The sequence below is a fragment of the Bos mutus genome, chromosome 13 (genome assembly GCF_027580195.1).
Source record: "Bos mutus isolate GX-2022 chromosome 13, NWIPB_WYAK_1.1, whole genome shotgun sequence".
In the NCBI taxonomy this organism is placed as follows: domain Eukaryota; kingdom Metazoa; phylum Chordata; class Mammalia; order Artiodactyla; family Bovidae; genus Bos; species Bos mutus.
In genome coordinates, this window is record NC_091629.1 from 26061331 (window position 1) to 26080170 (window position 18840).

The following is an 18840-nucleotide window of genomic DNA, read 5'->3' on the forward strand; positions in this document are numbered from 1 at the left end:
ATAAATGTTAGCTTTAGTGAAAATTGTACCTGGGATCAGGGGAAATTTCTAAGTCTTTCCTTCTTCCTCCCTTCTCCTCTTGCCTTTTCCCCTTCCTTCTTCTTCTCCCTTATCCTCCTTTTTCTTTTTTAATAACAGACTTGAGCATTAACCTCCATATGTTATGTTTTATTTGTTCTATGAAATCGAACCCATTTTGTCCAGGTTATTCGAGAAGTGCTGATGATTTCACACACACACACACATACGTGCAAGCACACACACACACTCACACACATCCAAATGGACATTTTTTCCAATAAAGAGTCTATAAACCAAGTAAAAAAGGTATACACAAGCAACCAAATGGTGCCTAAAATTCAATGAATATTTTAGAAATAACTTTGACACTATAATGTTTATCTCTGAAGCAAATATTTTTCTGAAAAATGTTGGTCTTCTTCCAGAAAAATGAAAAATGTGATTGCTTCTCATAGTGAATTGAGAGCTATAGGCTGGAAGGGTCTCTTCTTGAAGCTGATTTGAAATCATTTTTTTTTTTAGTTTTTAAAAAAGTTTTTACTTATTTTAATTGGAGGATAATTACAATATCGTGATGACTTTTGCCATACAGCAACATGAATTGGCCATAGATATACATGTGTCCCTCCATCTTGAACCCCACTCCCATCTCCCTCCCCACCCCAAGTATTAAAAGTGGGATATGAGTATATACACAGATAGGCATGTATGTATTTCTACTGTTACTCTATCTTTATTTAACACATTTTCTTCACCTGGCACCTGGCAGAGGGCTTGTGACACTAAAGAGAGTGTGGTGCAGACAAGCACATTTGCTGAGGGCTTGGCTGGTGGGGCAAAGGATGCAGGAACAGAGCCACAGGAAGTCACGGATGAGGACCTAGGATGCTTCAGCTGGACCACAGGTGTGCAGGGCACTGTCTCAGGGTGAGGCTGGCCAGCGGTCTTTCTGATCTAGGGCTTGGAGGATGAGCTGGGATGAGCTCACGAGCTTTCCCCAGGGTAGGAAAAGACAGTGAACACCCTGGGCTCCTGGAACAGCCTGTGCAAAGACTCAGACAAATGGAGGGAAATGAAAATTGGGGAACCCTGGTGGGTATTTCTGCAGTCAGAAAGTGCCACTCCTGAGCGGGAGGGGGCTGTCCTAAGCCTCCATCAATCTTAAAAAACCATTTCCCCCAACCCCGAACCACTTTGTGATGCTTTGTGACCATTTCATTTCTACTCCCTGACAGTTTAAATTTCCAGGATACATTCCCCTCAGGGCATATTTAGGTAGAATAGCAGTAGAAGTTTATTTAATAATCACAAGTTGGCTGCAGGCCAAAGCAGGGCTTGTAAACACCTTTATAAAACCAGGCGAACCTTCTCGGAGTCTTCAAAGTACTAAATCTGTCTTGCACAAGACGCACGTTAAATGTACCCCCACCACGCCACTGCTAAAGCAGATGTGGGGAATCTAACATAAGCGATTGTTGTGATAAAAGTTAAGAGTACAGAGTTAGTAAGCTTGAAAAATAAGAACAAGTAACAAGAACAAGTAACTTTTGAAGAAATCAGTTTTCTCTTGTTTTTTAAGGCCAGGCCGAAGCTGGCTGAGTAGTTTGAAGAGTTTGAAAGTGATGTCACATCTGCGTGGTGATTTGCACTGAGTCCCTCTTGGGGGTGACCCTCCCGTGGTTCCGCTGGACAGGCACAGACTCTGTGCTTTCAGGGCTCCACCTTGGTTTTCATGGAGTCAGGAATGTCATCCCTGGCCACTTGGCAGAGTTCTCTGGAGAGAGGCTGGGTTGAAGGGACTTTTATGCTTTGTGTTTTCCAATGACTGTCAAGTGAGGGAAGCCCCGAATGAAGGTTCATGGCTGTGCCATTCTCTGGCATTGAAAATGCTACGTTAAAAAAAAAAAAAAATGTCAACAGTTCCTGCTGCCTGTCTTGCATCTCGGAGGAACGTGGACATTTTAAGTTATCCCTGCCACTTAAAAGAATTATAACCACAGAGGTTGTGAGGGAGCAGCTGGTTTGCAAAGCTGCTTTGGGTAAACCTGTCACAGCTCATGAGTAAACAGAATCTGAATACAGACGCAGTTCGTAGGGGAAATCAATTGCTTTTTCTACAAAATAAAAGGAAGAGTTTTGCTCAGGGCGATGTGACGATGCCTTGCAACTGTTCTGCATTAAGTGCAACTTTCTTCTTGCTTTCTCGCCGCCCAACTTGCCTTTCTTCTACAGCGAGCCGCTGAGGTTGTGTATAGCACACTGGGAATATCTAAACTGGAAATAATTAAAATATATATTTCATTTATAGTGGGCCTTATGTGAGGAGAGGGAAAGGTTGCCACAGCTTCCTGACTATATGAGTTAATGATGTGTTCTGCATTTTCTTAATTTTCCACATTTTAACAGGCTCTGTTCCTTATTTGGGGGCAGGGAACTTGGAGAGGCATGGGATGCAGACTCACTCGGGCAGGAACTTCTAGCTCACAAGAATATAAGGGGATGGCGTAGAGAAGGTCAAGTTAATAGTGTGGTTCCAACTGCTTCCCTCCAGATTCTCCTATCAGTGTCAGAGCTAGCCTATTTTCAAGGTAAAGTTTCAGACCAGAGATTGCTATAAAGCCATTGTGGTATTCCATTAGAGTGTAATTTTAGAAGATGATCAACAAGGGGGTTTTCAAAATGAAGTTCCAAAAATCATTATGAGTAAAATAAAGCACAGACTCTCTACAGAAAAACAATAAACCCACAACAGCATGTGTGTGTGTTTATGTGTATGTTTGTGTGTGTATGTGTGTGGTAAATACATTAGCTGTATGTCCACAGTGGAGTGAAGTTGTTGGTAGATTAGGGAAAATGCCTGTTTTTCAGAATTAACTTGGACATTATTTTGATGGAGACTAAGCTAGCGTAAACAAAGCCAGAAGTGGGATACAAAGGCTAAAATGATTATGAATCTTGGGGCTTATTTGTATGATTGGGTTGCATGACTGAAGCTTATAAAGGAAAGGGTGTCTTACATTGAGTTATAAGTATGCTTTTGGGCACGGTTAACTATAAAGAGAAGAAATATGAAAGTCATTCCAGAAATGTTTGGAGATAGGAACTCTCTGGGGGAAATAAAAAAATCAGATTGCATTATTATTTATCCTGTGATTTTTCAAATTCAAAGAAATAATATTTCTAGAAAGGGTTGACTCAAAATGTTATCTAGAGGCAATGAATCGAAAAATCAAAGCACGAAACATTTGATCAAAGATAATTCCGATGAAAAGTCAGTGATGGGATGAAACCATATCTTCTTCAATTGCAACCCATAGCCTCAGGCTCAGAGCCGGGGCTGGAGGGCAGATTATGAACTTTCTCATTCAATTTTTCTGGCATCCTGGTGGTAGACAGTAGATTTCTTTGAAACTACATCCTGACACCCCTGCATAACCAGGCAATTATGAATGTCCATCTTGTTGAATGGAATCTGAATTTATAAAGACCAATCAGAAAAAGCCATGGAGTCGCAAAGAGTCAGACATGACTGAATGACTGAACTGAACAGAACTGAACAGAAAAAGAGAGAAAATCTCTGATGGTTTGGAAAAGAGGAACGAATATGAAGAAAGATGAATTGATTCTGCATTAGGTTGGAATCTTCCAAAACCTAACCCTGAGACAAGGATTTGCGCACAAGTAGTTTATTGGCAGGTAATCCCAGGAATATGCTCAACCTAGACAGCATATTAAAAAACAGAGTCATTACTTTGCCAACAAAGTTCCATCTAGTTAAAGCTATGGTTTTTCCAGTAGTCACGTGTGGATGAGAGTAGGACTATAAGGAAAGCTGAGCGCTGAAGAATTGATACTTTTGAACTGTGGTGCTGGAGAAGACTCTTGAGAGTCCCTTGTGCTGCAAGGAGATCAAACTAGTCAATCCTAAAGGAAATCAACCCTGAATATTCACTGATGCTGACGCTGAAACTCCAATACTTTGGCCCCCTGATGCGAAGAGCTGACTCATTTGAAAAGACCCTGATGCTGGGAAAGATTGAAGGCAGGAGAAGAAGGGGATGACAGAGGATGAGATGGTTGGATGGCATCACCGACTCAATGGACATGAGTTTGAGTAAGCTCTGGGAGTTGATGATGGACAGGGAAGCCTGGCTTACTGCAGTCCATGGGGTTGCAAAGAATCGGACATGACTGAGAGACTGAACTGAACTGAATCCCAGGAATCTATGAGGGGGCAGGAGGAGAGACAGGTAAGAGGAGAAAGCAGACAGAGCATCCCACTCTGGGCCGTAGGGCGCACACCTGGGACAGTCCCGGGAAACAGAGCAGAACACATCTTGGAGCAGGCCTGCCAGACGGAGACACAGCTTGGGGGAACAAGGGTCATTTCTTAGCCTTCGCTGTTTGCTAACAGAGTGTAAGTGTGAGGCAGTAGGAAGTTTCTCCTTTGAAGGAATGAGAGCAATCTTATCTGCCTGACAGGAGCCGCATATGCCCAGAGCTGGCTTAGGGTGGTTGGAGGACACTGGTGTGAGGCTGAGGCGCACTCAGAATCTTCCTGTGAATCTACTGTGAACTTTTTATTCCATAGGAACAGACTGCTGTACCCCAAACAAGATCCCTTTGCTTTGTAAGTAAGTGAAGCTGCTCAGTCATGTCCGACTCTTTGCGACCCCATGGACTGTAGCCTACCAGGCTCCTCCATCCATGGGATTTTCCAGGCAAGAATACTGGAGTGGGCTGCCATTTCCTTCTCCAGGGAAACTTCCCAACCCAGTGATCGAACCCGGGTCTCCTGCATTATAGGCAGACGCTTTACTGTCTGAGTCATAAGTCATGCGCTACTTGTTCTGGAGAGATGCCAGGCAAGAGCATAGAATCTGTGTGCAAAAACATGTACATATCTGGTAAAATAGATTCACAAATGGTTACATCATGTATGATGCGTGCCTTATTCACAGTGAATTGGGCACTGGCTCTGTTCATTTTATTATCCTATCATCACAGACAATCCTTCACAATTATTTTGCCCATGCTTCCCGACCAGGAGAAAAGGATGAAAGGAAATGCACCTTGATAAGTTAGAATACCTTTTGCATCCCTAGATTCCTCCTGTGTTCCCTGCCCTTTTATCCTTAAAGGTATGTGTGTGATCTTATCATCAAAGGACAACAGAGACATAAGAGCATCCCATGTGGAAAGATTATCCCATCTTTCTCTGTCATCACCTGCTTCCCATCCCTGACTCAGCATGCCAGCCCCTTTACTTAACAAGAAATGGACAGTCATGACCAGCAGGGATGGTTGAACAGTGGTAAGGGAAACTGACCCAACTCCTCTTTGCATTTGTAACCCTGTCCTCATGCCTGCAAATCCAGGTTCTTGCTCGTGATAAGAAGGGACAGGAACTTTAGGTCGCCTTGTTGTGCTCACTAGATGCCACAGCAGCATCAGAGAAGAACATCTAATAAATGGCTCAAGTTAATTATCTTAGTTCCCTGACCAGGGATTGAACCTGTGCCCCCTGCATTGGAAGCTTTGAGTCTTAATCACTGAACCAACAGGGTAGTGGAGTTAATGATCTGTTGCTCAAACAGTCTTAGCTGCTGCAGAGCAAAGTGCTCTTGTTCTGGCCTCCCCATGTGTCAAGGACATCAAAATTACAGAAGTAACCTGAGCCTCATGTTTTCCTGATGTTTAATCCTCTTCTTCTCTAGACAAGCCGTGTGAGAGCTATCTTTTCTTTCTGGGGTCCTGGCACCATGAAATCTACAAACTTGCTGAGTGGCTGGTGGAGACCTGATTCCATCTTTCTACCAAGAGCCAGGCCCAGGTGGTCCTCAGCAGTGGGCAGGACAAAGGAGAGGTATTTGCTATCTTAGTAACTGAGCCAAGGGCTGATGTTGATGTATGCCCTTCTCAAGGCTCCACTGAGGATATACACAACCATAAAACTGAGGAAGTGTTATTGGTTTTAATTCCTGACATTATTGGTGATTCATCTGTAACTGGTCACAGTACCCATAGATTTCAGATATTTTGGTTTTCCATGTTCCATGCGGTACTTAATTGGACTGTGCTCTGTTATGGGCTGAATGGAGCCCTCTCCGCCCCCAAACTATATTTGGAGATAAAGCCTTTACCGAAGTAATAAAGGTTAAATGATCTGGAACTTCTAGCTTCCAGAACTGTGAAAAGACAGACTTTTGTTCAAGCCACTCAGTCTGTGGTAGTTGTCATGGCAGCTCTGGCAGGCTAACACTATCCATCTGATTTTTTTTTTTTTTTAACTGGATTCTATCATCATGTAGGGTAAGGAATGAGGTGTGTATGAATTTGATTTCATCTCTTCTGCTATTTTGGAACCTGCTTTGAAAACATTCTTTTTTCATGACTTTGCATGAATCAAAATTTATGTTTTAGAAAAAAAAAAACAGTTGGGTAGAATCCTGCAAACTACGCATTTGGTGGAGTGGGAGTGCTTTTCAACTTGAAGACATTTGAGAGCCCTGATGATACTAAGTTGGCTTCCCTGGTGGCTCAGATGGTAAACCATCTGTCTGCAATGTGGGAGACCTGGGTTCGATCCCTAGGTCAGGAAGATCCCCTGGAGAAGGAAATGTCAACCCACTCCAGTATGCTTGCCTGGAAGATGATACAAAGACTTTCCCTTTGGCTGATATGAAGACCTTCCCTTTGGCTGAGCTGTAAGTGGGAACATGCTGTAGAGACATTGATCCCTCAATGTGGAACTGGTTTCTGACAAGGCTGGAGATGTGTAGATAACTGAATGACTCATCCAAGAGAGTAAAGAGATCAAAATGCTCTGTATGTTTCCTCCTGATGTCTACTTTAAGATACCTTGGGGCCAGATCAAATGATCACTATAGGAGACCAAACAGAATGGTTTGAATCAAGTACATATTTGGAGACTGTGCAGTTTGCTTCATGGGAACAAGCTTCTATTTTGAGTAGCAACAAGAAGTTGAAAGACTGAGACTCCCTTGATGGTCCAGTGGTTAAGACTTCACCCTCTAATGCTGGAGGTGTGGGTTCCATCCCTGGATGGGGAGCTAAGATCCCACATGCCTTAAGGCCAAAAACCAAAACATAAAATAGAAGCAGTGTTGTAACAAATTCAATAAAGACTTTAAAAACTGTCCACATAAAAAATAAAATCTTTACAAAAGCAAAGTTGAAAGACTAGTAAGTTGCCATTGTGCTATGGAAACACATGGATGCCAGCTGATTATTTGCCACTATCAGCAGAGATGTGAGTATGAAATTCATGACAACTGAGGCCATCACATCATCACATCTTTCTTAATAATAATCATGGTTTTACTCACTCAGTTGACTTTCTAGGACTCTGTAAGTAGTTCCTGAAGGAAAGTTACATGGCTCAAAATAGCTGGAGTTAAAACTCCCCTCCAGGTCCTCCCCACCATTCTATGCAAAATAAAGAACTCTCTCACCCAAAGAAAAAAATGGACATTAAGGTTGATTATGTCCAGCGCCCAGCCAGTCCAGCCTCTGTTTGATCTCCAGAATTCCTTGCCCCAGCTGTTTAAGAGATAACTACTCCGAACAACCTCGGAGAAAAACAGGCTCCCTTAAGGCAGTAGATTTTCACATATATGCCTATATTCTTTTCTTGAGTTACTGTAGCAGCTCACTAATCTGACTGTTGCCCCTTCTCGCCTCATTAAAGGTGATCTATTCCTGTAAAGTGCCGGTCTCATTCTTTTTCCAAACCTTGCCTTCTCTAACTCCCTTACCCTACAGTTCCATTCAGTTCAGTTCAGTCACTCAGTCATGTCTGACTCTTTGCAACCCTATGGACTGCAGCATGCCAGGCTTCCCTGTCCATCACCAACTCCCAGAACTTGCTCAATCTCATGACCATTGAGTCGGTGATGCCATCCAACCATTTCATCCTATGTTGTCCCCTTCTCCTCCTGCTTTCAATCTTTCCCAGCATCAGGGTCTTTTCCAATGAGTCAGCTCTTTGCATCAGGTGACCAAAGTATTGGAACTTTAGCTTCAGCATCAGTCCTTCCAATGAATATTCAGGACTGATTTCCTTTAGAATTGACTAGTTTGATCTCTTTGCAGTCCAAGGGACTCTCAAGAGTCTTCTCCACACCACAGTTCAAAAGCATCAGTTCTTCGTCACTCACCTTTGTTTATGGTCCAACTCTCACATCCATACATGACTACTGGAAAAACCAGAGGTGGAATTAAAATGTAGGACCAAATTATAATGGTTTACATATTTTTTAACTTGGCTTCCTGGTAACTCAGAGGTAAAGAATCCTCCTGCAGTATAAGAGATGCTGGAGATGTGAGTTTGATCCCTGGGTTGGGAAGATTCCCTGGAGGAGGAAATGGTAATCCACTCCAGTATTCTTGCCATGTCCAATCCCATGGACAGAGGAGCCTGGTGAGCTACAATCCATGGGGCCACAAAGAGTTGGACATGGGTGAGTGACTGAGCACCTACATGTAATTTAATTGAAACCACTTTGGCATTCATGGAGATGCCATGTTTGGATATTTCTCTAAGAAAGAACTTGCCAACCTGCCGTGAGGAGGAGAGACAGCACCTCTGGAATCTTCTGAAGCATTTGTAGTGGAGCAGGCAGCCCTCGATCAGCGATGGAGCATCCTGGGGTCTAACTCTTTCTACCAGTCCCTCGAGTTTCTTTTCTGTTTCTCAGGACTGACCTGCAGTCTTGAGCTCTTCCTATCTGGTCCTCTTTCCTTCCATGCCTCCCATCACAGGAGAGCTGCAGAATGATCTGAAGACATCACTCCCTTCTCCTCCTCCCTCCCTGACCATTCACAGGTGTTAATTCCAATAAACCTTTTGCACTTAAAATTCTATCTTGGCATTAGCTTTCTGAAGGATCCAACTAACAGTTGCTGAATAAGGTAAAATAACACATATTTCACCTCTGACTTCTAGAATTTTTAAAAATTATCTTGCTAATTATCTCTTTTAAAAATGTTATTATTATTTAAAAAATTTTGGGCAATGCTGTGCAGCATATAGGATCTTAGCTCCTTGACCAGGGATCAAACTCATGTTCCTTGCATAGTCTTAACCACTGGACCACCAAGGTAGTCCCTCACCTTTTACTTTTAAGGTCATCTCTTACTACACTGCATCCAGGTGAAGGGCCAGGAAAGCCGTGGAAGAACCTAGAAATTTTGCTGGGTGGTGGTGGAGGTTGTTATTATATTTGAAAGCCAGTGAATAGCTTTCCCTTTTTTTTTTTTTTTTTGGACTCAGGCTAACTCCCTAATTTCTAAAGCTACTGTGTCTTGAGTTTATTCTGCATTTGAAATATGGTCATAACTATCTGTTGGGCTCTTTGTAGTTGTATAACCAAAGAACTGTCACACAGCAATCTGGGTTACTTTAAGCCAAATGACTCAAGCTTCAACTGGATTTCATATGGCAGTATTTTCACCATAAATGTCATAAAGGAGTTTCACCATGGAAAGATTTATGAATCATGGTATGGCTGTTTTTAGACCTTGGTCAAAAGTAAAGCAACATCTGTGAATATATACACACACACACACACACATATATATTTTGTGTGTGTGTGTGTGTGTGTGTGCTGTGTTTAGATCTCTCAGAAAGGTAGCAGCCACCATGCCCAACACAGAAGAAAGGCCATGGATGTCTAACTTGTGCTGCGTTATGCAGCCTCTCTCTGTGGGAAAAAGAGAGTCCACAGGATTCAAGAAAGTCCAGGTTTAACCACAGTCATCAGTGACCACTGCTTTATATAATGCAATCAGCCACTCCTGGGGATTCAGAGGCAACATATCAACTTGTTATGTTGGGTTGACCATGAAGTCCAAGGGCACAATTGCCGATGTGCTGGAATCTACAGGTGTCTGATTTTGGATCATTGTGAAGGAGTTGACCTGGGTCTTGATAGTTGGTTTAGCACCCAGAAAACCACACTGTCTGTTAAAACAGATTGAAAAACAGATTGAAAAAGATAACAGTTTGGCATCATTTGATATTGTTATTTCTAAAAGTACAATTAAGAAAACAGGGCTAAATGGATGATGGAGACACCCAAATGTGTGAGTCTTCTTTTGCTCAGGAAAAGTTATTTTGAACTGAGGAACAGCCTGTATTGCAGATGTTAAAATGTTTAATTTCTAAAATTTTCATATACACAAGCTAGTGGTTAGCATGTTTTTTCAAGACTAGATGAAAATAAAATCCTTGGAATAAAAATCCTTCTTCTTTGTAGTTGTGTGATTCTTGAAGAGTTAATTAACCTCTGTGAACCTCTGTTTTCTTATGTATAAAATGGTGACCCTGATACCCAGCTAGCAGAACTGCTGTGAAGATGTTGGAAGGACATATATGCTCAGAGTGAGCTCTGAACAAGTGATTCCAGACATAATGGTGGTGAATAAAATGCAAAAAATATATATGAAATGTGGGAACATTACTTGAAGTCTTATTTACAGTAACCATATTTTTTCTTGAAACTAGCTTTTAAAAACAAAAATACAAAAAGCTCTAGCCCAGTCAGGTAATAATTTTTATAAACTCTGAATCAGTGGGATTCATTTAATAAGGTGAATGGGAGTATCCTGAGACCCTCTAAGATCACTAAGTTTATTTGAATATTGACCATAGGATTTGCTCCATAACCGTGATTGAAGGTACTGTTTCTCAAATATTTCCCAAGTAAATACATTTTGCTCCATCCTCCCAGATCTCAAGTGTATTAATAAATCTACTCAGTAAGTGGTTTTTATTTCTTCTTCTTTTTTTTAATTCTGAGAAGAAAATTAGAAGATCATGTTGAAATTGAGCCAGATGGTCCAATCTGACTTTTCACATTAGGTGAATGCTCATAATTTACTCTATCCTGAAGAAACCACAAAAGCAGAAATCATGGTGAATGGCCTCCAAGAACATCAAATCCAAAAATTCTCAGGGGTTTTATGTTCTGTCAAACATTTCATCAAATGGCATGAGAAACATATCTTTCATGTCCTTTTCATTTTTAAAAAGGCTGTATCCTTTGTATTAGAGGAAAGTAGTTTTGATATGTGTTTTAAATTACCTCACATAATAACAGTCTCTGGAAATGTATCTTTCCCTTTTTTAAGCCAATGCAAAGTTTCTTCCATAAGTGTAGTTTATTCATTTAATTCTCTTTCAGATAAAACTTTAAAAATTTGAAATCACTCTCTTCTACCTTAAATAAAACAAAGAAACCCTTATGACTTTTTCATCTTTTCTACTGGATAGAATTTTTTAAAAATTGATGAATAGGCAACATATAGTAGGTCAGGATGATAACTAATCTGATTTTAAAAAAAGAAATGTGGGCTTGCACAGCAGAAGAATTGGAAAACGTGTTATCTAAATATGTCATGGGATATATGGACTTTAATATGTAACATATGTGAAGTTTAATCATTAAGCAATGAATTCCTCTTCTGAGGTCCTTATGGTGAGTATCAATGAATATAATATTTTTTGAGCTGAATGAAATGCCCAAGACCAATCTCTCAAGATTTAATTACCCACTTAAAAGTCCCCAGAGTTCTTCAAGGAAGCCCCAGGACTCATAGATTAAACTCCTTGATAGTTGTTGTGCTTTGGAAGGCAAGCCGACAGCAAGGGGTCAGCTCTACCTGGAATTTTGAAGTGGGCAGCATGGAGGAGAGAGCCCTCCCTGCCTCCATTCATTGGGGCCCTTGTGGATCCTACAAGCCCAAGGGCCTGACCTCCTAAAGATGATAATGGTAGTGCTGTGAATAACTGAATACCGTAACATTGACTTCCTATCAATGAGATTGGCACAAAGGCAGAACAGAACTTGGTCATGTGATGAGGAGAAGTGGAGGTGGAGGGTGGGTCTGCCTCAGACAGAATATTCAGGAAATGGCAACCTGAGCTGAGATCAGATGGAAAGGAGGGGCCCCCCTGAGGGAACAGCAGGCACCATCCCCTGAGGTGGGACAGTTGGCAGGTGTCCCCAGGGCCAGCATCGCTGGAGGGCAGTGACCAGCTGGACTGGGAGGACCTGCTTGGGTGTTTGGATGTTCTTAGGAGTTTATGGGAGTTTGTGGGAGGCACAGAAGGGCTGAAAGCTGGGTAGCTCCAAGAGCTGATTTATTATTTTAAAAGATTCCTCTATCTGCAATCCAAGATGGTGGAAGAGCCTCCAGTTAGGAAGTCCTATAGCCCAACCCCTAGTTATGGTTGACAGTGATGTGAACCTTGGTGGAGGCAGTGAGGTGGTGGGCAATGAGCTGACATGACTGGCTGGTGATGTCAACATCTGGGCTGAGAGAAGGGAGGGTTTCAGCCTTTGGAACCTGGCTGGTAAAGAGACCAAGAAATGAGGAATGTGAGTGAGGGTTTTTATGGATGAGGGGATTTATTGTAGAGATATCAATTTTGAGATAACATTTAGTCAATCAGGCCCAGATTTCCAACAGGCAGATTAGACACTGGTCCATTGTGTCACTCACAATTCAAGGATCCATATGTCTCCAAGAAATGGAACTTTTTTCATAACTCTTTTGACAGACCTAAACCAACAGACAAGCCAGTCCTGGTTTATCCTTCTGGGACTGTTCATACCTTGGAAACAGAGTTATTGACTCACAGGGCGCAGCCCCAGACCCCACTGGGGTTCAGCATGCACACCAGATGAATTTTCTAGAATCCTCAAGATGGAAATCTATTTGCCTCTCTCTCCTGCCCCTCAGTTTTGCATGAGGACCTGTGGGTTTCTGCAATGTCTGGAAGTAAGCAGAAGGGATAATTCCGGAGAGGCATAGCTGGGACTTGGACGTTCAAGGGGACAAGGAGAAAGGCGTGGATTTGGGAATGTCATGATTACTCTTTGAAGTTTCAGTGGAATTTTCAGCAAGAAAACCCTCACTCCTTGAAAATTCCAACGTGCCCTGAAGAATTGGTGGGAGCGTGTGGGCTCTCCCTACAGGCATTACCCGGCCCTGAGAGGCGCCAGTTCAGCTCAGCTCCTAAACTCTGGTTTGGGAGTAGAAACCATGCTTTCAGAGCCCATCAACCTGATTTTAACGGTTTAGCACAACCCTTTGACTAGGATTTTCAGGGACTGCTTTTTATGCTATTTGACTATTAATTACAGCTTAGAAATAATTTTATTTATTAAAACTGGCATAAATTTTCCCATGACATTCAGAGTCTAACATGCCACAGTTCTCCACTTTAAAAAAAAAGTACCAAATTAAATTCAGCTTGAGCTCCCACTCAGCAGCCTAGGTAAGAAATCCAGGATCCATGAGTTTTGGGGGGACCCTTCCTGCCTCCTCTCCCCAGTTTCAGAGTACCTTGGGGATAACTCAGTCGGTGGAAATGGGGGAGTCCAGGTCTTCACGTCATTGCCACTGCTCCTGGCTCAGGCTCCCTGCTTCATCTGAGGCTGGTCAGCTCCCTGGAAGCCATATCCACACCCTGGGCCCTTTGCTGCTGGGCGCTGTACTTCCATCAGCCATGTGGACCCCACCCATGGGACTGACCAGTGTGGGTAGGAGTTGAAGTCATCTGGCCTTTCCCACTGGGGCAACATTGCCCTTCTCTGCAGTGGCATCCGGAGAAGGCAATGGCACCCCACTCCAGTACTCTTGCCTGGAAAATCCCGTGGATGGAGGAGCCTGGTAGGCTGCAATCCATGGGGTCGCGAAGAGTTGGACACAACTGAGCGACTTCACTTTCACTTTTCACTTTCATGCATTGGAGAAGGAAATGGCAACCCACTCCAGTGTTCTTGCCTGGAGAATCCCAGGGACGGGGGAGCCTGGTGGGCTGCTGTCTATGGGGTCACACAGAGTCGGACACGACTGAAGTGACTTAGCAGCAGCAGCAGCAGCACCAGTGGCATCTTCCCTGGGAGCAGCCCCCTCCAGTCTCTGACCGTGAAAGCCCCTAACTTCCCTCCACACTGCCAGCCTGGACAGTCCTCCCATCCTTGCCCTCTTTCAAGGTTGGAGAAAGGCATACTTTGCTCCAGAAAAGTGATAGCATTGACATAAACACGAGCTACCAGCAAGCTTTTCATACCCTGTCACAGACCAAACAGACCAGGCAGACAGACAGCCAGAAGTCCCTCAAAATATCTGCTCACTGCTATGTTGTCGTCTAGTGTCTGAGTTGTGTTCGACTGTTTGTAACCCCATGGACTCTATCACCCTCTAGGCTCGTCTGTCTATGAGATTTCCCGGGCAAGAATACTGAAGTGGGTTGTCATTTCCTTCTCCTGGGGATCTTCCCAACCCAGGTATTGAACCCACATTTCTTGTGTCTCCTGCACTGGAGGCAGATCCTTTATACCGTGCCATCAGGGAAACCCCATTGCTATCTTCTCAGCATACGAGACCTAAGAATTTTGGCAGAATTACTCAAAGATAAGGAGAGGAAAAGTTTTGAGGAAGGATATCTATATGGAATAAATGAGATTTTTTTTAACCTAGCTGTGCAATATTCCAGAAGTTTCCTCAGTGGTTCAGATGGATGATATTCTCCAAAAACAATCACATTTATGTCTCTAAGCTGTCACTCACTGAGATATTGTGAAAAAGGGTCAAAATAATGTCACAAAGTCAGATAAACCATATGGAGTGTTTTGTTTTAAAAATATACTCCATGCCCCGACTGCTCCTGTCCTCATAATTAATATGTCCCAAATTGTAGAACAATTTAAAAATATAGAAAATGCTATAAAGTATAAGAGCCAGATGGTCCAGTGGTTAGGATTGTGGGCTTCCACTGCAGGGGCCACGGGTTCAATCCCTGACTGAAGAACTAAGATCTACAAGCCGCATGGCACAGTCAAAAAAAAAAAAAAGTAAGAGTCATGTTGCCTGTAATCCCCCACAGGGATTTTAGGCTTTCCTTCCAGTTTTGTCTCTAATGCTGGCTCTGTGTCCTGTAATTTCTGTATTGACATAGCCGAGGTCTCCAAGTATATGCAGATTGTGTCTTGTTTTTCTTTCAGTAATTTTGGATTGTCATGTTTCATTCTCAGGAAATATGTCAAAAAATAAAGTGAGGATGCCAATATTATGCTTTACACCCAGAACCAGATAAGCAGGCCTCTCTCTTCCTCCAGCCAGGCACACACAATCTGAAAGAGTCCCGTGAAAATAAAAGGAGGATAAGAATAAAACAGGAATAAAAATGTCATTACATGGTGGCATCTATAGGTACTGACTCTCTTAACCATTTTTCTCAATTGTTTCCCTCCTTTCACAGTTTTTTTGTAACTCTCTCATTAATGCCTGGCTCTAATTTTTTTCCATGGGAGAAACAGTTGAAGTCAAGGACCTTGGTCAAAAAACATGAACTTTTTGGTTAGTGTTTGCTCATTACAACACTTTTCTCTGAAAATGATATACTGTCATCTTAAAATATGGAAAATACAAAAAAAGAAACCCATAAAATGAATAACATAAGAATCATAAATATTCCTGTAACCTAGAGAAAACTACTGTCAGTACTGTGACATCTATAATCCTGTATGATTTTGTGAACATATGTTTCTGCTTCTTTTATTAATATTACTTACTGTTAATTGCATTTTCCCATGTTGTTAAATATTGTTTGAAAAGGTGATGTTAATGGCCTGATGCATCTCACACATCATAGCATACTGAACTGTTTCCCTTTCATTGGCTTTACTTTCATTGGCCAATTCTTCACTGTCTCAAACACTGGGACCATCAACACCCCCAGGTTCCATCTTTGAGCCTCAACTAGCTCAGTCCCTCCTTAGGGATGAGGACATTGAAATTGGGACATGCACAGAGACCCCTTTAGGCTGCTGTTGGCACATTTGTGTCCCCCTAGCAACAATGGCACCCCACTCCAGTACTCTTGCCTGGAAAATCCCATGGATGGAACAGCCTGGTGGGCTGCAGTCCATGGGGTCGCTAAGAGTCGGACACGACTGCCTGGTTAACCTTACACAGCTGTTGTGCTACATGTGATTTTTAACCCAAAGTAAATGTCAGAGCTGGTTGTTAACAAATCCAAATGTAGTCAACTCCAGTTCTGCTGCTCCTTTAGCTACTTCAAAACACCTTTCTGATCAGGTCAGGAGGCCAACAGTTTGAGGTTTCTATAGCTCTTGCTATTTGGTATTTGTGACCAGTTGTTCAGCTGTTCAGAGTACATTTTATTTTTGAAAAAGCAGTCACCATTGGATTATCTCAAGATTCCACTCAGGCAACTGTATGTATTCTCTGTTTTGCTAATGTACCCAAACTTTGTGATACTAAAAAGTCTTAAGTTATGGACTGCAGTTAAAAAAACAATTTACTGTGGTCTTTGGGATTCCTGGAGAACGTCCCCTCAACCAATTCAACTGGGCAAATTGTTAAAAACAGCAAGCATCTTGAGCATGACCTTAACATTCATCAGCTGTGAGGGCAACAACTCTAAGCCAGCTCAGGGATCCCCGCTGGTTCTGATGTCCCAGCTGGGTGTCCTGGAATTTCGTCCTAACCTAATCATAGTTTTCCTTTAAAAATTTGGAAAGCAGCTTTCACCCAAAGGCAGACAGAGGATGGGAAAGTGACAGTGAAATGGAAAGCAAAGAGTTTACACGTCTATTATATGTCCTTTAACCAGTCTTTTCTGCTGTGTATTTTGGCACGTGGTTTTTAGACATATTTGAGTCAATCTTTGCAAAGCTGAAAGCTGATCTAAAGCCACGCATTCAGAAAGAGATGGAAAAGCAGTTGTAATCTTTTCATCCCTCAATTTTTGAACAGAAACTTCGTTATAATGATTGTTCTGGATTGATGGACTCCCCATTGAAAACTGGGTCCAAAACATGGCTTTGATAGAAAATCCCTCAGATGATAACACAGCACCTAAACAGCACCGAGCAGCCAGAAAAAGAAGCCTTCCTTCAGGTCTGATGTGGTATCCAGTGGACTTTCTCTGCACTGTTTTCTAACTTTCTATCTTGAAATAATCTGGGACTTGAAACTTTCAAAAGAGTGCAAATAATGTCTATATATCTTCACCCATATTCTCCAAACTCAGCATTTTAACCCAGTTCCTTTATTGTTCTGGTTCTCTCTTCAGTGTGTGCTTTCTAAAATAAGAGAGTTCTCATAAGTAACCATGGCATGATGTCCAAATCAGGAAATTAGTATTAATGCAATATTGATATCTAATCTGCAGCCCTTATCCTATTCTTCCCTGCTAGATTTGACCTCACCCACATGGGGACCAGTTGACCGTTGGAGCCCCTAAGGTGACATCATAAGAAGGACACATTATCAGACACAGTATTGCCCCTGTCACCTTCCTGCCAAAAGCAAAAACTGTATCTAGTCTTGAGGAAACAGTGAATAAACCCAGAGTGAGGAGTGTACCAGAGCAGAACAGGACAGTCATCTTCAAAAGCTCCAAGTCACCGCGTTACAACAATCCGGTAATGACCTCAACAGAGAATGAAGGGAAATTGTTCCAAACGTGCAACCTGGCAGCTCCATGAGTTTGAATTGTTTGTGAAGAGGAAGACTGGCTAAATGCCTTAACAACTGGGTGGGGTCTCAGGAAAGGAAATCCTCACTCTTTCTTAAGAAACACAAAGGGCACTTTCATAAACACATTTCATAAACACATCCACATAAACACATCCTACATCTGACAGTGCAGACAGCTTTGATGGGCATTGCAACCCGTCAGATGTAAACTGTTACCCTGTAGATGAAGGGCTGACCAAAGCCCTGCAGCCCGAGCACCTGGTCATGAGTCTCTGTGTGGCCCCCAGAGCCTGCAGGACTCTGTGTCCTTGGACTTCTAGCTCCAGAATCACAGCAGAGCATCCCAGGGACTGCCCAGCACAGAGCAGTTTCCTTCTGCTTTTCCACATCACAGAGCACTGAGAACCATCACATTCGTATAGCATAGCAACCAGTTGATTTAGGGGCATTTATAGAGTATTCAGTGAGATTTTCATTATGTGTTCTTTATGTTATATAATTATGATAAGAAAAGTAAAATATGAGTCTTTTAGAAAACTTTTAAACGCAGAATTTGTATAAATCTTCTACATAAACTATTTTACAGTTTTCCCCCAACCCTCCCCACCCCCAACCTCACATTTTAATGAGAAACTTGAACTTGCCCCTATAATCTAAATTTAACTTCTTCAGGTTTTATGCTTGGTGTGGCTTTATGAAATTCCCCATCAGTCACAGATTCAGGTTTCTTGGGTCTGAAGCTTATATAATATGAGAGGAAGGGAGAACAGAAAATTGCAAATATAAAACAAGGTACAAAATTCACATTTATTTAGAATGAGAAAAAAGTCATAGTATATTACTGGAGACTTGGAGATATAAGGCCTTTTGTTTTACAATCTGTTTAGATCATTATCAGAACCACGTACATAGAAAAGTCATGTTTGAAGCATGGTTCCCCCTCCCAGCCTCTCTGTGACCGCCACTGACTCTGCCAGGACTCATAGGGCTGGAAAGTCAGACACCGTGGACCTTACTGAGGTTACCTTCTCAATAATTCCACATTCTTATAGTCATTGTGAATCAGAAAGTTTGTTTGCTCAAATAGATAATAAAAAATAGCCATTGTACATCATTCAAAAATGTACAACAGTTGAACTATTAAAGACTCCAAAGTTTCTGCTTTTCCTTAATGGAAAAATAAGCTATTACAATTTTGTATGATAGTAAGCAAGAATACTGGAGTGGTTTGCCATATCCTTCTTCAGGGGATCTTCCAGACCCAAGGACCAAACCTGA